Source organism: Ruditapes philippinarum, unplaced genomic scaffold (genome assembly GCF_026571515.1).
Source record: "Ruditapes philippinarum isolate M1 unplaced genomic scaffold, ASM2657151v2 ctg333_1_1_1_1, whole genome shotgun sequence".
Classification (NCBI taxonomy): domain Eukaryota; kingdom Metazoa; phylum Mollusca; class Bivalvia; order Venerida; family Veneridae; genus Ruditapes; species Ruditapes philippinarum.
In genome coordinates, this window is record NW_026864795.1 from 1 (window position 1) to 22,949 (window position 22,949).

General features: G+C 32.3%; 1 pseudogene; it reads left to right on the forward strand.

The window, feature by feature from the left end:
• The first annotated feature begins 177 nt into the window (after positions 1–177).
• On the forward strand, positions 178–21,429 carry LOC132726812 (protein fantom-like; annotated as a pseudogene).
• Positions 21,430–22,949: the final 1,520 nt, after the last annotated feature.

Genomic DNA, 22,949 nt, shown 5'->3' on the forward strand with positions numbered 1-22,949 from the left:
TGAAAAAAAGAGGAAGATTTCATTAATAAAAGTAATATAAATTGATTGTTGTTTTTTAAATGAAAGTATTATCATTGTCATAGATTTTATTAAGTATGATAAAAAATAGTTGTATTTTTTGATGGCATGAAATTAAACCAATCTGAATTTCTGATTGATTTTTCTGTTGTTTTTCAGTCCAGAATTTGACTTCACTTCACAAGTATGTGGTGAAAGTGGATGATTTCTTCCTACACTATCTACAAAAGGTACGATGTTTATTTCATTTATAATTGATAGCTTGATAAATAAATCCTTATCTCTTCTTTTATTTATTCAATTTTTCAACTTGTTTGAGATCTGTTTGAACTCTTCTTCTTTATGCATATGATCATGTACAAAATAAAATGCCAATATATGATTTTTAAAGAATAAAAGCATTTAAGGTAAAAAAATGTACCAAGGATTTACTATTTCTTAGCCATATATTTTGATTTGTTAATAATATACAAACTATAGTCAATTTATGCTAGGTGAATAAATGATAATATGATATTGGTTGTACATATTCTGTATTCATTTATTTCAGGAATCCTGTACATTGGAGCTCCACCAATCATTTGGCCAGGATTTTAACACTATTGCAGCTTGTCAACTTGTTTTTCGAGAGATATTTGATAAGACATATGGTCGTATACACGGTACGGCAACATTGACAGGTGTTACTGGTAATGGTACAGGTATTGGGTTTGGTACTGTAGAATACTGGGTAAGACTGAGGGTACCTATGGATCAGGCTCTTAGACTATATAAGGTTAGTTCTGGTATATTATTGTTACTATACTTTACAAGGTTAGTTCTCTTGTATATTATTGTTACTATACTTTACAAGGTTAGTTCTATCATATATTATGACAAATATATAAAATCACAGTAATATTAATGTAGAGTCTAAGAGATTACTAAAAATGATATCAATACAAAGACCTTTTTTTTTTCATCATAACTTACTTGAATCATTTAAGAAATAATATATCCCCAACATTTATTTTATCGCTAAATAAAATCACTATTTGGAGTTTCAATGGGAGGAATTATATCATGAGGGTGATATATATATTTATTAGGAAAAAATGCAGTTTGTGTTAGAATTATGAATAATGAAGGCCTTTATTTTACTTGGATACACTTGTTTAAAGTGCTCACATGCTCTTAGCTAGAAGGTTAATTACATGATATAATTGATTGCAAGTTCTCCAGCTTTAGATAATTGTTATAGTGTTCAATAATTCTTTTTGAATTTCATTGGACACCTGTAGCATTTTAACTTGATCAAGTTTTGACAACAGGAAAGATGAAGAATGTGAATTTTTCATTGTTGTTTAAACAGCATACTTACTAAATTTATATACATACATACTGTTACAGGAGAGAACAAAAGCTCTAGGATATATGAGTACAAATATTCGGGCAGCAAACGAGAGTTTACAAGCTATGGATGAGGAGGCTGCTAGAAGACCACCAGATAATGTTAATGAATTACATATCAAAATTACACGATGTTCAGGACTTAAAGCTAGGAGAGATAGTAAGATGTCTATTTTAATCCTTGTAAATCTTAGATTTTCAAAATGTTAGATAATTAAACTTCACAATGTTTATTGATTATTATTTCCATGTATTGAAAGTTAATTTTGTCTTTAATTTTGGTGAAATTGATTAGTCCAAAGTCAATTTTTTTGAGATTTCATTTACATAATCATCTAGCTAAATTTTTTAAATATGAAAGAAGAAGTTCCTTTAAAATTTTGATTTTTGTAGTGAATTAGAGAAATGATTTCTAAATATAGATTTTGTGTGATATTTTATAGATGTACAGCCGTCGCCATATTGTGTGTACCAGTTCTTTGACTACAATGATCATGATACAGTGATAATAAACAGCTCAAATAATCCAGAGTTTAACGACATCAAGACATACCCTGTACCAATGACAGGCGATCTGGATCAATATTGAAAACCAATGTAAAACTTTACTTACACTATCATGTTTATATTTCAAATTTTTATTTCACACACACACATTTAAAGTATTATCTTTCTGGAACAACACTTACTTGACTTGTCAAAAAAATTTTTATGCTAACGTATATGCAAATATGAATCTGAACTAATGTAAATGATTCTAGTATTTGTTAGAGTAAGTGATTTAGATGTATTGCTGAACATAAACACCTGGGACTACATTAAACAATACTACAAAATGTAATGGATTGTGATTTATTTCGATGAAGTAATCATTGTAGAATTCTTGTCTCTAACAATGTGAGGAGATTGAATTGTTCTTGTTTGAGATTTTTATTGGCTGCAACTGTGTAAAATTTGAAATTTAGTGTGAAATTTAATGAGATGATTTTTGTTTTTTCAGCCATTGAAGATATTTGTGTTTGACGATACAGATCCTGAGCAGACGGCCTACCTGGGTATAGCAGATATTCCATTGATACCATTAGCTCATGATAAAGGTGTACAAGGTATATTTGAACTGAAGGCTGCTAACGGTAGAATAAACGGCTGTATTGAGGTGGAACTACGCTGGCAGTTTACATACATGCCACCTTCAGCATTGAAATCTACAGCTCAAAGACACGAGGTATCTTTTATTCACTTCTTTTTGTTTATTTCCTACCCTAGTGTTACAATAACACAATTTCTGATTAGTATTTTGGATGCTGACTTTGAAGTATATAGTCCTCATCAGTACTGTTTTGTTCAATAAATTCAGTATTGAACCTACCCTCATTCAATATCATCTATAAATTCTGTATGTCTTCTTTATACACATACTTGTATAACTAGAAGATTGTTTAGAGCACATAGAGAACCATCTTCATTTACAGAGTTGTATTGTTGTTTACGTTTGGAATAGATAGAATGCTCTTTAACTGATTTGTTGATGTTATAATAAGAATTTATACTTTAAAACATAAGAACTTATAGTGTTATCTACAAAATTGATGTCAGTTTCTTATACAAATAATATTTATTTTATTATGAAATAAATTTTTGATGAACTAATTTGTTTATATTTATAAAGCAGATGGAGGCAGCTCCACATGAACCTCCTGAGAAACTCGTAGCCTTCCAAGATGAGACTCAAGTTCAAACCCAGGCTGCTCCCAGACTGGCTGCCCGGTTCCCAGGTCCTTCAGCCACATCAACACCAATGCCAAAATCCCAGGAAGAACCGAAACCACGGCAACCTAGACAACCTCCAAAGGTAAAATAGATATGAAGTTTATTCAAACTTTAAAGCTCATAAAACATAATATAATGTCTATAGCGAAAATCCGATAAATAATTTTCTTCTTTTATGTGACTTAAATAAGTGGCCTAGTGGTTAAGGTGTCTGCCTCTCAAGCCAGGGATCATGGGTTCCAGCCCTAATTGGGTCCCGACCATGTTTCTACATATAACACCAGTACTGGTTGGTTCCACGAAGCGGACTCGAGAGTGATTAATGTAAGTTGCAGCAAGAACTTGTTTTTGCAATCAAGCTTAAATAAATATAAGCTTAAGTAATAAGTAAGACTCTAATCACAAGCATCATATTGGTTAATTTGAGATTTTAATCATTATATGTATTATAATATTACAGAGACAGTTGCTACCATCATCAAGCAGTGAGGCAGAGGAAGACAGTATTGAACCTACCACGTTACAACGTGATGCCACGGTACACGAGGCTGTGTCACGTGCCGTGTCTAACATCATGCCGTCTGGAATGGACACCATGACAACACTGAACGAGACTCAAACACCAGGTATTTACATAATTTCTGCTAATTTTTGTGATTTTTAGCACCTGCTATGCATTTAAGTAATAGTTATAGTACATGAAACGAGTTAGTTACGAGGATATAACACTGGCTGGGGCGACATCAAGGGGTGTTTCTGCTAAAAAAAATGTCGAGGCCCTTAGGCCGAGACATTTTTTTGCAGAAACATCCCGAGATGTCGCCCCGGCCAGTGTTATACCCCCGTAACTAACGAGTTTCATATACTATAACTGTTTTATCGCAATGGCATAATGTTTCCGTTTTTGTAATAGAAATAAATAAATAAATAAGAAAATAAATAAATAATAAATAAATAATAAAAAATAAATAAATAAATCGTTAGCTATATTACAGTTATTCATGATAAGGCAGTTTTTTCAAGTTGTCTGCCGCAAAAAAGAAAAAAGATATACAAGAGACATCCAATGTTAGAGGCGAATTGTAAACTGTTACTAATATTGATTTATTTTAATTAAAGGGTTTTTTTCAGTGGAAATAATTCATTCAGCGGATGTACCTTTTTGATTAAATGAGAGTAAATTTTCATTTCATTAATTATCTTTGTTTATATTTTTCATTGTATTTATTTATTTATTTTATTTTATTGATTCCATTTTTTTTTTGCTACTGGGAAAGGTCGTTAACACTGCCCCATTGGAGCCTCTATGAAAAAAAACTGCATTGATATATAACAGGTGCGGAAAAAACTCGACCGATATATAACAGTCGAGTTTTTTTCCCTATATGAATCAATGAAAAAACTGTACTGTTATATATCAATACAGTTTTGAAATGCTCGTTGAAGTGTACTGAGTATAATGGGTTAGTAAGAACAAAGGAAATGTTCCAAACCATGCGATAACTTTTAGATAACTTTGTTTTTGTGCCCCCACGTTAGTGGCGGGCATTTAGATTTACCCTTGTCCGTCTGTCCGTCCGTCCGTCTGTCCGTCCGTCCGTTCACTTTTGTGTCGCACATAACTCAAAAAGTATTTGACCTAGAGTCATGAAACTTTACAGGAATGTTGATCAGCATGTGTAGTTGTGCACCTGGGTATTTTCGTCTGGATATTTTTAGTATTTTCAGAGTTATTGCCCTTGACTTAGTAAAATTTTGCAATTTTCAACTTGTGTCGCATGTAACTCAAAAAGTATTTGACCTAGAGTCATGAAACTTTACAGGAATGTTGATCAGCATGTGTTGTTGTGCACCTGGGTATTTTCGTCTGGATATTTTTTAGTATTTTCAGAGTTATTGCCCTTGACTTAGTAAAATTTTGCAATTTTCAACTTGTGTCGCATGTAACTCAAAAAGTATTTGACCTAGAGTCATGAAACTTTACAGGAATGTTGATCAGCATGTGTAGTTGTGCGCCTGGGTATTTTTGTCTGGATATTTTTAGTATTTTTAGAGTTATTGCCCTTGACTTAGTAAAATTTTGCAATTTTCAACATTTGTCGCACGTAACTCAAAAAGTATTTGACCTAGAGTCATGTAACTTTGCAGGAATATTGATCAGCATGTGCAGTTGTGCATCAGGTATTTTCGTCTGGATTTATTTAGTATTTTTAGAGTTATTGCCCTTCACTTAGAAAATTTTTGCAATTTTCAACTTGTGTCACAAGTTACTCAAAAAGGATTTGACATAGTCATTAAACCTTATGGGCAGGTTGCTCAGCATATTTAGATTTGCACCTGGGGTTTTGCTTGTGGATTTATCCAGTATTTGTAGAGTTATTTCCCTTGACTTAGTAAAAAGATTGACAGAACAGTGGCGCGGTGGGGGCACCCGTGTCCTATGGACACATTTCTAGTTTGTTTGTTTTTTTTTTTACAAGGCATTCTCAATACATGTACAAAATTAAGCAGCTGTAGTTGAGATGTTTGTGAAGTATTCCTAATATATGTTTAACCGTTTTTTTAGATTTGTATAAATATGTTCATTGTGTTTGTTAGAAGTTTAAGGGCCATAACTCTTACCTTGCATTTGAACAGAATTGAACTTATAATTTTTAGCTCACCTGTCACAAAGTGACAGGGTGAGCTTTTGTGATCGCTTTTCGTCCGGCGTCCGTCCGTCGTCCGTCCGTAAACTTTTACTTTAAATGACATCTCCTCATAAACCACTAAGCCAATTTCATCCAAACTTCACAGGAATGTTCCTTTGGTGGTCACCTTTAAAAATTGTTCAAAGAATTTAATTCCATGCAGAACTCTGGTTGCCATGGCAACCGAAAGGAAAAACTTTAAATATCTTCTTTTAAAAAACCATAAGAGCTAGAGCTTAGATATTTGGCATGAAACATCTTCTAGTGAGTGTCTACCAAGTTTGTTCAAATAAAAGCCCTGGGGTCAAAATTGGCCCCGCCCCGGGGGGTCATTGATTTTCCCTATATGCATATAGTAAAAACTTAAAAAATCTTCTTTTAAAGAACCAAAAGAGTTAGAGCTAAGATATTTAGCATGAAACATGTTCTAATAAGTGTCTACCAAGTTTGTTCAAATAAAAGCCCTGGGGTCAAAATTGGCCCCGCCCCGGGGGGTCATTGATTTTCCCTATATGCATATAGTAAAAACTTAAAAAATCTTCTTTTAAAGAACTCAAAGAGCTATGGCTAAGATATTTAGCATCAAACATGTTCTAATAGGTGTCTACCAAGTTTGTTCAAATAAAAGCCCTGGGGTCAAAATTGACACCGCCCCGGGGGTCATTGATTTTCCTTATATGTGTATAGCAAAAACTTAAAAAATCTTCTTTGAAAAAACCCAAATAGCTAGAGTTAAGATATTAAGCATGAAACATCTTTTAGTGAGTGTCTACAAAGTTTGTTCAAATAAAAGACCTGGGGTCAAAATTGGCCCCGCCCCGGGGGTCATTGATTTTCTTTATATGTGTATAGCAAAAACTTAAAATCTTCTTTGAAAAAACCCAAATAGCTAGAGTTTAGATATTAAACATGAAACATCTTCTAGTAAGTGTCTACAAAGTTTGTTCAAATTAAAGCCCTGGGGTCAAAACTGGCCCGGCCCCAGGTGTGTCATTGTTTTTAACTATATGTGTATAGTAAAAACTTAAATTTAAAAAGCCCAATGAGCTAGAGCTTAGATGTTTTGCATGAAACATCTTCTTATGGGTGTCTACCAAGTTTTGTGTAAATAAAAGCCCTTGGGTTAAATTGCCCTGCAACGTTGGGGGGGGGGGGGGGGTGATGGGGTTGGGGGGGGGGGGCCTATATACAGGTGAGCGACCTCAGGGCCATCATGGCCCTCTTGTTTTATTTAAAACATGATTGTACTGGTTATTATGCAGTATACCTTATTTATTTAGGAAAGTGGCATTACATGACCATTCATTAGTTTTTTGTGCCCCAATGTTAGTGGCAGGCATTTAGATTTACCCTTGTCCGTCCGTCTGTCCGTCCGTCCGTTCACTTTTGTGTCGCACGTAACTCAAAAAGTATTTGACCTAGAGTCATGAAACTTTACAGGAATGTTGATCAGCATGTGTTGTTGTGCACCTGGGTATTTTCTTCTGGTTATTTTTAGTATTTTCAGAGTTATTGCCCTTGATTTAGTAAAATTTTGCAATTTTCAACTTGTGTCGCATGTAACTCAAAAAGTATTTGACCTAGAGTCATGAAACTTTACAGGAATGTTGATCAGCATGTGTTGTTGTGCACCTGGGTATTTTTGTCTGGATATTTTTAGTATTTTCAGAGTTATTGCCCTTGACTTAGTAAAATTTTGCAATTTTCAACTTGTGTCGCATGTAACTCAAAAAGTATTTGACCTAGAGTCATAAAACTTTACAGGAATGTTGATCAGCATGTGTTGTTGTGCAACTGGGTATTTTTGTCTGGATATTTTTAGTATTTTCAGAGTTATTGCCCTTGACTTAGTAAAATTTTGCAATTTTCAACTTGTGTCGCACGTAACTCAAAAAGTATTTGACCTATAGTCATGAAACTTTACAGGAATGTTGATCAGCATGTGTAGTTGTGCACCTGGGTATTTTCGTCTGGATGTTTTTAGTATTTTCAGAGTTATTGCCCTTGACTTAGTAAAATTTTGCAATTTTCAACATGTGTCGCACGTAACTCAAAAAGTATTTGACCTAGAGTCATGTAACTTTACAGGAATATTGATCAGATGTGCAGTTGTGCACCAAACATTTTCGTCTGGATTTATTTAGTATTTTCAGAGTTATTGCCCTTGACTAAGAAATTTTTTGCAATTTTCAACTTGTGTCGCATGTACATGTAACTCAAAAAGGATTTGACATAGTCATTAAACCTTATGGGCAGGTTGCTCAGCATATTTAGATTTGCACCTGGGGTTTCGCTTGTGGATTTATCCAGTATTTGTAGAGTTATTTCCCTTGACTTAGTAAAAAGATTGACAGAACAGTGGCGCGGTGGAGGCACCCGTGTCCTATGGACACATTTCTAGTTTTCTGTTAATATTTCAAGCAAATCACTTTTACTGTAAAGAAATCATGTTATCAAGCAACTGCCTTTTGAATTCAACTTTGAAAATGTATTTGAAAAAAAATATATGAAAATACTTCTAGCTAAGAAAGGAAAAAAGATGAAAAGCATTTTAAAAGTTAGGCGTAGGAAAGGTTTGTATAAAGTTGCCTTTTTATGTTTGGTTTTCTCTTGTTTGTATAGTAGGCTATAAGATAGTGGCAATTATTATTGTTTAAATGGCTCAAATTGATACACCCAGTGTGACTATAGGGAGGTAGGGAGTGTCTTTTAAATGTCTTAATAATGCTTTAAATATTGCTTTTTGGCCAACAAATTGCTTTTTATTTGCACTATATTTTTAACAAGTCATCTGGCCTTAGATGTATATCATGTAGCTTTATCTCATTTTATGCATAATGTCCCCACAAATATGGTAATTACCCATTTAAATTCCCCAGATATGTCCTATTTGCCCTGATTAACAAGCTGTTTGCTACAGAGATCACTATTCAAAGGGTTTGCATTTACTTATGAAAGATTTGCAATTAACTTGACCGTAGGCAAAGTACAGGTGTAGAATTTGACAAAGTAGTTTGACTTATTTTGCTATGATATTAGTACAGTATTTGTAACTTGCTAGCTATTTGCTTCATAATCATTGTTTCATTACCTTCACAAAGTTTCAGGAAGATCCGAAGAAAATGTGACTCCAACGCCACCACCAGTCTATGATGAAGGTAAGGCAATGAAATATTTTATGTTATAACAATGCTGGTTAATATTTGTGTTTGAAGTAACACATTTTGGTTGTTCTGTAATACATATTTCATTACATCTGGGAAACAGAAGGCCTGTTAGACTGATGTTTCAAAATGAGTTAAAGAAATATTTCAGCTTCACCTGAGATTTGAGCATAGAACATTTAATATTACACCTAGGAGATCACATGCAATTAAAATATTTGTTTCGAAACATTAACTTAAAGGGACTCCACTGAGGTCTTTTGACATGAGAGGACTGAAAATAATTCTTCGAGATTAATGCTACATTTGATGTAGGTCTAGATCATTTATCTAAAATTTCAGATCATTCATTCACTCAGTTTTTTTAGAATAATTATTTCTAGTTGTGAAAAAGACTCAAAATCATTATCAGGCTGGAAAAAAGCACAAAAATATGATTTTTATTTATTTCAGGGTATATTTCTTAATTATCTTTTACATATCATTCAGTGTTTTAAATGCCTCAGATGATTCAGCTAAGAAATTCAAAATTTATGTAAGGGTTTTTGGACCTCAGTGGAGTTCCTTTAAGAAGAAAAAACTACAGGAGTAATATGAGAAGGTGTTAGTATTAGAATCATTTGGGTGAGCTTGAGAAATATTGTTTTCAGTTGCCCAGGTTTAAATTAAAATGATTAAATGTCTGGCAAAAACGGTCCATGAAAAACAGTGGTTTCAAATGGCATTTGAATATAATTAGAGGAGCTATATTGGATTAGAAATTGTTAATCTTTACAAACAGTAACAGTGATAAATTTTAAAGATCAGAGATGTATGATAGTTATATAAAGTGGAAGCAAATAGAGTCGATTTATACAGTATCTAATTATTTCAAATTGTCCCGATTTTAAGAAGTTCCAAGCCCAGAATATAACATTAACGAGGAAATTGCGGAGGAGGTCGGGGAAGAAGTACAGTCCGATCGTGGCTCAGTTAGGAGTCACGCCAGTAGTAAAGCCAGCAGTAGAGCCAGCAGTAGGGCCAGCAGTAGGGCCAGTAGTCATGCAAGCAGGGCAAGCAGAACCAGTCAGCGTAGAGGTACAGCTGCACTCCACACCTATCCCAACTTCCCTCCAGAAACACTAGCTCTTTCTGTGTTATCTTCACTTATCATTTCATCTTATTTCACTGTACTAATATAGTTTTCATTTTCAGTGTTTGAATTGTACTTAACAAAAAAAAAGAGTGAAAAAGATGTGATTCTTACATGTAAAGTTTCTAAAATTTTATTAGCATGGCTAATTGCATAAGCTATCTTTCAACATGTAAAAATTATGATGTGGAAAAACAGCATGATTATTTTAAGACAATACAGGGCTATGGATTAAAATCCTTTTTTTTTATGTTTTAAGAGATTTTTTTTTTTCAAATCAGCCATGCCAGTAAAGTTTGTCTCTTCACTTTAATTCTAAGTTTGAATTTTGATATAAATATGTAACAGTAAAACACTTTTTTGTATATTTTTATATAAAAGAACTTGACCAACACTTTAAGATATTTATTATATTAAAGGACTTAATAAGTATAAGTAATAGAAGTGTTTTACTCACATACATAAAATCTTTGGTTTGGTTTTTCACTTCTTCAAAATAACTATTTTTGGCTTTCACACTCTATAATTTACCATTGGTTTGCATTATAAAGTATAACGTTTGTTTGTTTTTTGTTTGTTTTTTACTAACATGTATCTTTCCAGTGTGTTACTATGTCTGTAACTGTTTCTGAGTGATGTATTATAGATCTAGATATAACTTAATTGTTATCTCATAGATAGAAGCTTAATACAGAACTAAAATCAATGTAGCAAAACCTGTGTTGAAAATGAAAGAAAATCACAACTGAAAGACATAAAATATGGTTGATTTAGACATATTATCGGACTGATTAGGTTTATAGCATTGAGTGTATATGTAATGCCTATAGCAAGTGTCAAGGACAAAACCTTGCTGTTTTGTAAATAAATGAGATCACCTGCTGGAATTTTTTCTCTTAAAGCTGTATCACAGATGATCAAAATGTTTCTGTTACAGAACAGGTACTAGACTAGACTTGTAGTTAATTGATTGATTAATTAATTAATTGATATATTTAATGAAAATATTGTAGATACGTATCAGTCACCAAAACCCAAGCCTAGAAAGAGAAACACATTTGATTGGTCAGGTAAAACTGGCATGTATATGATACTACCATTTGTAATATGTGACATATATTTTGTACATACATGAATGCACTGATTTTCTACTTCTTACCTTGCATGCATCAATATATCTCTGTTAAAATGATCAGGAACATTTCTTATATTTCAATTAAACACAAATAAAAGTCACGGAATATATATAGTAATTGGAATAGGTTATAACTCCGCCCTCTCCCTCTGTTAACAATACAGCATGGTACAGGTTATATACATGTATATAGTTTTATTTCAGCATGATATTTCCTTATCTTTAGTTTTTTACATTGGGGTTTAGTGTGATTCTATGTTTATAATATAGGGGTATGTTTCAGCAATCTGTCCTTAGAGCGCTATTTTGCAACTTTAGAATATTTTTAAATTATGGACTGCAACTTGTAATAAATGATAATGCTCCAGTTTGTTTTACCTGTATCCTGTCCGAGACATATTATGCTGAAGAATACTATATATGCTTTACTTAATGAATAGTGTAACGAAATCCAGTATCCTATACCTTGCATGAAACAATAATATACATATGTGTCACTTAACCCAGCATGAAAATATACCTTTTACTCTTAAAACAGATAATGGTTTAAGTTACAGCAGAATTTGTGGATTCATAGAGACTTCAATTTTTTCATTCGTTAAAGTTGTGGAATGCCATCCACATAACTTAATATTTTAGATTTAAAAAGGAAACCTGGATAGTAAGAAGTTTAAAAAAGTAATCATGGAAATACATACATGTACTGTTAAGCACATTGTTGTGACTCTAAAATTACAGGACTTAATTGCAAATGATTTATACCTTTATTTCTCATTGAAAATTTTGTTTGTATACTGTACATGTATATTGTATATGTAGGTGTAAGTGACTGTAATGAATGGCATATTTGTAATTCTTTCAATTATTTATATAATTGATAAAAACATGACCCTTGTTTACCTGCTTCTTACCTGTGATATCCAGTAACTTTGGTTAACTTTTCCTCCATTGACTCATACTTTGAGTTTGGATCAATATTAAATTTGAACACAATCATATATGAGCCGCATCACGACAAAACCAACATAGTGCGTTTGCGACCAGCATGGATCCAGACCAGCCAGCGCATTTGCGCAGTCTGATCAGGATCCATGCTGTTTGCTTACCACCTCTATTTCAAGTAGAGAAACTGATAGCGAACAGCATGGATCCTGATCAGACTGCGCGGATGCGCAGGCTGGTCTGGATCCATGCTGGTCGCAAACGCACTATGTTGGTTTTGTTGTGACGCGGCTCATATTAGCTTAAAAAATGTGTGCATTGTCCTGTTCCTATACTGGTGGTGGTGTTATCTTAACATGCTGAGATATAGTTATGTTACATTTACATTGTGTCTGTTGTTCATATGTTTCATGTAAATTTAAGTTTTTTGTTTTGTTTTGTTTGATGAGATCAGTTGTCCCTATCAATGTCGGTTGAGTCTGACCTTTGACCTGTTTACCTCAAACAAGAAAATTAAGCTTGCACACCAACCATGTTTCTCTTTTTATGCCACCGCAGCATCTGCGATGCGGTGGCATATAGCGATTCACCTGTGTGTGTGTGTGTTTGTTTGTGTGTGTGTGTGTTATATAGATTATATAGTGAACTTAAAAAATCTTCTTGTGAAAAACCACTTGTTATGCCACCGCAGCATCTGCGATGCGGTGGCATATAGCGATTCACCTGTGTGTGTGTGTGTTTGTTTGTGTGTGTGTGTGTTATATAGATTATATAGTGAACTTAAAAAATCTTCTTGTGAAAAACCACTTGTCCAATTTCAACCAAACTTGGCAGGATTGATCCTTGGGTGAAGGGCTTCCAAAGTTGTTCAAAGAATTTCATTCCATGCAGAAATCTGGTTGCCATGGCAACCAAAATGAATTATAAGAATAAATTTAAAAAATCTTCTTGTAAAGACCCAGAAGGCCTAGAGCTTAGATATTTTGCATAAGGCATTGTCTGGTAGACCTCTACCAAGATTGTTCAAATTATAGCCCTGGGGTCAAAATCGGCCCCGCCCCGGGGGGTCATTGATTTTCACTATATGTACATATAGTGAAAACTGAAAATAACTTCTTGTAAAGACCCAAAAGGCCCAGAGCTTAGATATTTTGCATAAGGCATTGTCTTGTAGACCCTTACCAAGATTGTTCAAATTATAGCCCTGGGGTCAAAATCGGCTCCGCCCGGGGGTCATTGAATTTCACTATATGCACATATAGTAAAAACTTAAAATACCTTCTCGTGAAGACCCAAAAGGCTTAGAGCTTAGATATTTTACATAAAGCATTGTGTAGTGAACCTCTAGCAAGATTGTTCAAATTATAGCCTTTGGGTCAAAATCGGCTCGCCCCTGGGGTCATTGGTTTTCTTTATATGTATATTGTAGAAACTTAATGTAAAAACTTTAAAAACATTTCTTCTAGCAATTGACAAATGCTAGAGGCTAGATATTTTGCATGAAACATTGTGTAGTGAACTTCTAGCAAGATTGTTCAAATTATAGCCCTGGGGTCAAAATTGCCCCTGCCACGGGGGTCAATGATTTCCAATATATACATATAGTAAAAAAAGAAAAAAATCTTATTGTCTGAAGGTACAAGGCTTAGAGCTTTAATATTTATTAAATGATATCATCTATAGGTACTCTACCAAAGTTGTTCAAATTTTGCCTCTAGTGTCAAAATTAGCCCCGCCCCGGGGGCCATAGGATTTCCTTATATGTGTATAGTAAAAACTTAAAAAATCATCTTCTCTAAATTTACAAAGGCGAGAGTTAAGATATTTTGCATGAAACATTGTAAAGTGAACCTCTAGCAAGATTGTACAAACTATAGTCCTGGTGTCAAAATTGGCCCCACCCCCAGGGGTCATTGATTTTCACTATGTACATATAGTAAAAAATTAAAAAATCTTCTTGTCTGAAGGGACAAGGCTTAGAGCTTTGATATTTGGTATATAATATCATCTATGGGTCCTCTACTAATGTTGTTTTAATTATGACCCTGGTGAAAAAATTGCCCTTCCCTAGAGGCGATAGTTTTCCTTATATGTATAAAGTAAAAACTTGAAAAATCTACTTCTCTGAATTGACAAAGGCTAGAGGTTAAATTTATGGCATGAGACTTTGGGAAGTGAACCTCTACTAAGATTGTTCAAGTTATAGCCCTGGGGTCAAAATTGGGTCCGCCCCGGGTTCATTGATTTTCATTATGTACATATAGTAAAAAAAAAAACAAAAAAAAAACTATTTTTGTCTAAAGGTACAAGGCATAGAGCTTTGATGTTTGCTATATAATATCATCTGTAGGTCCTCTACCAAAGTTGTTCAAATTTTTCCCCTGGTGTCAAAATTGGCCCTGCCTGGGGGCAGTGATTTTCATTAAGTACACATTATTAAAACAGAAAATAAAACAAATGTTTTTCTGAATGGGAGAAAGCTACAGCTTAGATATTTGACTTGAAATGTTGTTTGGTGGACCTGTATCAAGATTGTTTTGAATTAAACCCTTAGCTCAAAATTTTGCCTTGCCCAAGGGGACAGTGACCTACTTTCTTGTCCTTTGATGAACAGCAATGAAATTTTGACCATGTGCACAGTTTTGGTTGTAAAATTGAACTTTTATATCAAGTGACCTAGATTTTGATTTTGTGACCTACTTTTTCTTGTCCTTTGATGTACAGCTATGAAATTTGAACCATGTGCACAGATTAAGATGTAAAGTGAACTTTGATATCAGCTGACCTAGATTTTGACAAAGTGTCTTTCAGTGTTGTCCTTTGATGTAGTCATGAAATAAGGCTGTGGTCTGCTTATCTTTCTGCAAGGGAATGCTAGCAGTTTATAGTAATACGTTAGTTTTGCATTGGTAACGGCTCATCCAGACAATAATATACGAGGTTAAAAGACCCGTTCTCCAACAGTATTTATTCCTACACTTCTATTTAGTGTTGTATTAATGCGGTGGCATAGCATTTTCTAAAATGCAATCTTGTTTTTGTTTTGATTGTTCTATCCACTACATTATTATTGACAGTTTAAATTGTAATATACCAGGTATTTATCAAGTTTTCACCATAATTGCATGCAATTTTGTATATATATTTGATTGTTAAATCATAACTTGTGAAGAAATTGATAACTACTGTTTAGTTAACTTACCTAGGGAGACATTTCAAGACAGACAGGCAGATTGCCTGCCAAGATATATTCAAAAATGTGTTAAAATTGACAAAAAAACAAACAAAGTAATACAGCTTGAATATGTTCATTTCAGTTATCATTGATATTTTGTTTTGAACTTTTGCATAAATTTGTTGGAATGTTTACTTCTTGTAAAATGAATCATGTTTCAGAACTGCCAATCAGATAAGTTTGGATATGTTGAATTATTTAAATCAAAATTATAAGAATTTTGGCAGTTCAGTAAGTAATTATTTCTATAATATTGATGTAAATTTTACAGAAGATGTTTTAATCATACTATGTTTATAATTATTCTATTGTTTTTTCCACCAAGTTATTCTCTTGATATCATTGTGTAAATAGATTCATATGTTTATTCATTTAGATAATTTGCAGTAGATGAAATTAGCTGGCATTATTTGTCTAATTTGCTAGTTTACGATAATTGATTAACAAAGTAGGAGTAATTAAAATATTGAATATTCAGACAAAATTTGTATGGTACATGTAATTTAACAGAGAACATATTAGGTATACTATAAGTATATTGTTATCTTTGCTATTTCAGGTTCACATGAACAGAAAGGAACACTGGTAAGTTAACTAATAAAAAACTGTAAATAAAATATCCATTTCATATTATTATGTAAATATATTGTTTATCAGTTTAAATATAAAATTATTTAAATAAACAATTATGGAGTGATGAATATTAATTTTCACATAAATTTATGTGTATGTTACAAGTTATCAAAACCACTTGTCCCTCGCTGCTGTGGGTTAGAATCCCGTTTCTTTCATGTGAGGAAGCAATCTAGCTAGCTTATGGAACGTCTGTGGTTCTACTCCGGCGCTCTTTCGTGCCTGAAATAATGCATTGAATGGGACCTGAGGTCTTCCTCCACCAGTAAAGCTGGAACATCGCCATATGACCTATACTGTGTTGATGTGATGTAAAACCCAGTTAAACAAAAAAAAAAATTATCAAAGGTTTAATGTGATCAGAAGGGCTTTTATAATATTTGATTGACATAAATTAATTGATTTATCATTTTTACAGGATGAGACATTAAAATCTACGGTAAAATCAGATACCATGTTTGGTGATGAGGCCTCCAGGGAATCTGTTACAGGTAATAATGTCATATTTGTTTATCTGATGTTTTTATTTTATTTTGACGTTTAGTAAATTTATTGGTAAGAAACTTTTGGTCATTCTCTTGTTTAGAATTTCCTGCATTCTGAAGAAAAAGACTATCTAAAACTGGCTTCAGTAACAGCACTTGTACATATTAATGGTCCATTTAATTTACATGTATTTATATGGTTTGATATGATACACCTATTGCCTTTTGTTAGATAGGAGAACGTAAGTAACATATCTAGAACAATGGCAGTTAAGGATAATGTTTGTAGGGCTCTAATCCTTCAGGCAAAGTTAATAATATTTTAAAATTTGATGACATATGATATGGTCATTATTTACAGAGGAGATAAGTGAAGATATTTCACCAGAACCAAGTCAGCGTAGCACATTTAGAGATGAGGAGGTGCGGCCGGAGACTGAGGAGGAGGAGTCTGAGACTCCGCCCATAGAATCAGATAGTGAGGGTCTAGTAATGGCACCAAGACCGTCCAAACGTAAACAGAAACCAGAGTCGAAACCTGTAAGTCGTTTTAATAGCAACTTTAGTTTTTAACATACAGCCATACATTGTTGTTTGAGCAACTAGAAATATTGTTGAAATATATTTTTACAGATTCAAAAGTTGTGAACATATATATTTCTGTGAGTTCTTTTATACAGTTTAGCTTTTAACTAATTTCCATAGAGATAATGTTACTTCTATAAAATCAATAGGGATGTCCGCAGACTAGTGGTTATGGTCATTGACTTAAAACTATTTGCCCTCACTGCTGTTAGTTCAAATCCAGCCATGGACTTGGATTTTTTCATGTGAAAAAGAAGAGCTTATGGAAGGTTGGAGGTTCTTCTAAGGTGTCAGCTCTTTCTCCATATTATAAAGTAAAGCTGGAAATATGTGTTGATCTTTAAAGTAAAAAAACATTTCAAGACATTTGTGCTAAATTTAGATTAGTATTCCTGTAACATTTCTTGGACTCATATTTATAATGTAAAATATTATGTGGTATATACAGGGTAACTCTGTGACTGTAGCCATCAACCATGTGTCACTAGAGGAGGACGCTGACGCCATGAACAACCCAAGTATACGTCAGTTATTCGTAGAGTATAAATTCCTCGGTATTGACCCACAAGAGACCGAGACACCATTCTCACTGCCAAAACCTAAACCATATCATAATATACAGTTTAACTTCAGTAAAAGTAAGTTGTGCTGTATTTGTTTTTTTTTATAATACATGTATGTAATGGAACCTTATTGATAATGGTAATTGATAACTAATTGGATTTGTTTTTTATTATGATTTATTGTCTGTAATATATCAGTTAAGATATAGTTTCATGTTGTTTTGTATAATCATGATAATATATATAAATGTTGATATTTACAGCATTCCATGTAGATTTTGAGAAGAATTATCAGAGAAGACAGTACCTAGCCAGTATGTTGTTACCCTCAGATCCTGATGATGGAAGGTATGATATTATATTACATTTGTATAAATAAATTATACTTATTTTAATTCATTTTAATGTGACATAGCACTTTTGTAAAAATGTACTTAAAATATGCTGAAGTTTTTGCACAATGGAACTATTTGACTTCTTTGCAATAATAAATTGTTAAACTTTTTGCAAAATGAAACTATTTGACTTTTTTGCAATATGAAAGTATTGAAATTTTTGCAAAATGGAACTATTTAACTTTCTGCAAAATGTAATCATTGGACTTTTTGCAAAATAACTGTTAAAAGTTTTTATACATGTTTTCAGTGTCAATGGGCACAACTTGTAAGTTTCTCTTAAAAAACAAAACAAAAATCATTTCTAATTGTCATGTGAAAGTTGAAAGCATGCTTGGTGATAAAAATTATTTTTGCGGTATCAGTAATACAATTATCAATTTAATACAAATTAATAATTCTGCACGAGGTTTTTTATTTACTTCATCTCATTTCTTACAATTTTTATCATGTTTAAAAAGAATTAATTGCCTTTTCATAATATGTCTGACCAAAAGATAACCCTTTTAAACCAAGAATCATCAGCTCACATGTTAAGATTACAGGTTAAGCTATAGCATGTTTGAAATTTTGCTCATAAAATTAAATGTACATGTATTTAATGTGTGTTTTACTGCACTACTATATTATTAATTTTTCATCATATACTACTATGTGCATAATATTATTATGCAATGGTTATAATTTAAATCAAAATTTGTTCCAACTATGAAAAAGAAGATAAAGGAATAATCTTTTTATATCTATATTTGTATTTTTGATCGTTAAGTGTTGTGGGATTAAAAACCATTCAAAAAAAGTATACCATATCTATAAAGAATACATGTTTTACTGAGCAGTTAAAAAATGTGTCAATTAAGTTAAATATATACATGAAATATTGATTAACTTATGGTAAAAATTATTAATGAAATATTACAGAATCCGGTTTACATTAGTGAGTGAGCCACCTGAAGATGAACAAGACCGTGACTGCGAGGATGTTGGTTTTGCTCTCGTAAATGTTCGAGATATTCTATGTAATAGAAAAGATGTTGTTGAGGAAGATATTGACAGTAAGTTTTATTCTTGTCGGCTATTTCTTTAATAGGTTTTCATCTACTAAATGAATGGTGATAAAAATTGAATTTTCAGTATATTGTTTACATTAGGCATATTGATAAAAACCTGACTAGCGAAAACTTAGAGCATACTTAAATCATTCATAATTAAGTTTTCTGAACAAACTAGAATTGGCATCACAAGATGAAATATGGTCATGATTTACTGAAAGTCTCAATTCTCAATGCCTTGGTTGAGATGTTAACATATAAACCAATAGGCATTTCGTTCCTGAATGGTTTAAAGTTTCTCATTCTCAGTTAATGCTGAATTTCATTTAAGATAGCCTTATCACAAAACAACTCAGTGTGAAAAAAATTGCAGAAATGATTAGTTGGACTGAAAAATTTGTACTCTGAAAAATATAAAATAATGACTTATTTTTAATATGTTTGTCTGACAAAAAAGAACAATTATGGCAGTAACTTTATTTGGCATTTATTAAAATCTATATCCAGTTCTCTACAGTTTTGACACTGTTTCTAATCATTTCAAACAAAGTGTGATGAGGGGGGCGTTTGTGGCCGAGTGGTTATGGTTGTTGACTTTAAACCACTTGCCACTCACTGCTTTGGGTTTGAATACCAACTGGGACTTTAGATTCTTTCATGTGGGGAAGTTATCCAGCTAGCTTACCAAACATCGGTGGTTCTTCTCAGGCCCATTTGTGCCTGAAGTAATGCAAGGAAGGGCACCTGAGGTCTTCCTCCTCCGGTTAAGCTGGAAAGTTGCCAAAAGACCTATTCTGTGACGGTGCAACATAAAACTTAGTCAAACAAACAAAGTATGATGACCATATAAGTTAATGTTATTAATAAAACCCAACAAAATCATAATCACATTATCTTTCAGTTTTGATAGTTTGGCATTGCATATACCTAACAAAATATGATTGTAATATGATATGACAAATGTTTATAATGTCTATACAAAGTTAACATTGTCCCATTATTTTTTTCAGTTTTGGATGTTGCAGATGAGAAGACAGTTATTGGCAGTATGAATCTGACAGTACAATGTCTTAATGCACTAGATTCTGTAGAGAAAGAAATGAAAGTAGAAGGCACATATTAACACATTCAATTCCATAACACATTGTACAATATGATGATATTTATCAGTGCCAATAGTGAAGTGTTCGCATAGAAATCATGTGCTTTTAAAAAAAAGTTTACAAACTTTTGCTTTCTTACTATTTTAAAGAAAAAATGACTTAATTTACAGAAATGAATTGGTCAGAACTGTTAATTTAAACAGGAACAAAGAATATAGTACTGTACACTAATGCATGTTCCATTCTATATAGTAAAATAAGAAAGTTAACTATTCAAAGTTTCAAGCTATTTTTATCTCTGGATTTAATACCATTACTTTAAGCACTGTGCCTTTTACTTAAGACGCAAATATTTTAAAAGTAATCTCAAAACTCTTAGAATATATTTTGAAGTGTCTCTCTTAAAATATGTATTTCTTAGTGTCCGTCCCTTAATGATTTTATTGTACATATCATATAAATTATTTATACAAATTTTTACACAATGTTTTATATGCTGACTGTGATAGTGTTTTACTATAGTGTAAAATTTTATTGTCATGTTTAATCTTAGTCTGTTTAACTCTGAAGTATTCCTCAACTAAGATTATCAGATGACTTGACTGGAAATATTCCTTGTCTACAGAAAAAGACAAATACCTCTTTCTCTTATTTGAATATAAATGCAAATAATATTGTCTTATGTTGATTTCAAGTGTAATTGTTAACATATGTGTACATGTCAAAAGTTTTGTCTTAAAATTCTATAAGTAAAATGAAAAAAAAATCATCCTGTAACCCAATTTTGTGACCATGTTTATTTCTCTAGCTTAAATATCATTGTTTAGTTCAGTTTTGATCTGAAAGCTTACCTAGCAAGTAAGCCATGCTTAATATAAATTTATATTTATTTAAAATTGTATATTGGAATCAACTTAATTTATTTCTGTGGTCGATTCCTTGGAATTATGAACCAGTGATATTAATAATAAAATTTGTAGAAATATGATTAGTATAGAATGCCTGTATTATGAGCTTGCTACAATGTATGTGTGCAGCCACTATATGTCAGGTATTTTCTTAGGTATACGAAGAAGTATATACATAGTATGTAAATGTAAACATTAATGTAGAAAAATAAAAGATGAAAAAAATATAATTGTTCTTTAATATTTAAATTAGTCATTATTGAAACATAGATCTAAAGAAAATTATGAAGCTGAACATCCTTCATCGAGGACAATGGATAAAATTTTAATTGGCAAGTATTTGTAAAGTTTCTTCCTGATATAAAGGCAGGAGTCTTGTAATTAAGGATCTTTGTTAAAAGATCAGTGTGAAGAAGATACCAGCTGATCAACATGTCCAACTGAACTCTATGAAAGTCAAAACTTGAGCTTGGGTTATTTAATGGAGGAGTTTTTTTTTAAATGGTAAAGGGGAATTATTTAGTGATAACAAATGTGTTAATTGTTTAGGATAGTACCTAGAAAATATGTCAAGGCAAAAGTGAATATCCATTACGGTTGTGAAGAGAAATTGCATGCAAAATTTAATGAGGAATTTTAGAAATTTTTTTCGTTCATAAAAGGTTATACATGTAATTCATAAATTCGTACTAAAATTTTGAATTTTTGATAGTGACCTTAAGGTAGCTCGCTACTTTCCGACTGAAATTTGACAACATCTCAGATCTTGATAATTTTTTGTATGCAAACATATAGATATGTGAGCTTTACTTCTGCAGTATTATTTTATAAATAAACAGCGTTACTATGACGTCAAAGCGCCTTCTATCGGTTGCGGCGAAATTGCGTCTTTTTCTCAGTAAACCAATCTGTTCTTATCAATTTGCATCCGATTTCCTTCGTTTTAATTTTATAGTGTTCAGTAAATGTATGTCTTTGTAATGATATCTTTCTTTAACATTTGCTTAATAGTCTGCGATTCTACGTCATTTTTCTCTACATTCTGACGTCCATATCTGATGCAAATACCGCGCGATATCGCAATAAAGATTGTGTAATAAAAAAAATTCAACACGGTGAACTTTGCTATAATTTTTCGAGCGTGTCGTGAGAAAGTGAAGGAAAATATTTATGCAATAAAAATATAGGGTCAACGCGTAAGATATTTTGCTATTACTGTTTTAAAATAAAATAAAGGGAATGTAACGTAATGGTTTTTGTGGCGTTAATAGACGTTGGAGTTCAAAGAATAATACCAAATAACAATTTTCTTACGTCAAACATTACGATTGTAAGTATAAACAACACAGGAACTTGAGGAAATGTATATTTTTTAAATTGTTGAATATTTTCTCATTGAAAGCATGCGCTAGATCAGCAAATTTACAATGTTTAATCTTAAATACATTTCTAATTTGCAGGACGCAGTCTCATACATCTTTTAATTTTAATTTTATATTTTGATGTTTGTAATGAAAGAGTGAAAAGTGTTATATTATTATATGAATTAACTAGTTTCAGCGCAAAAAAAATAAGATTCACATATTGCTGTATGAATGAAGTAAGAATATTAGGTCGCTTAGCTTATACCCGTTAGAATATTTATTTTACGTTACATTCAGCTTTTAAACACTTTCATAAAATCAAATACAGGCAGACGAACCTGGGTGTTAAAACACATCGTAAAAATGTATTAAAATAGATATGCATA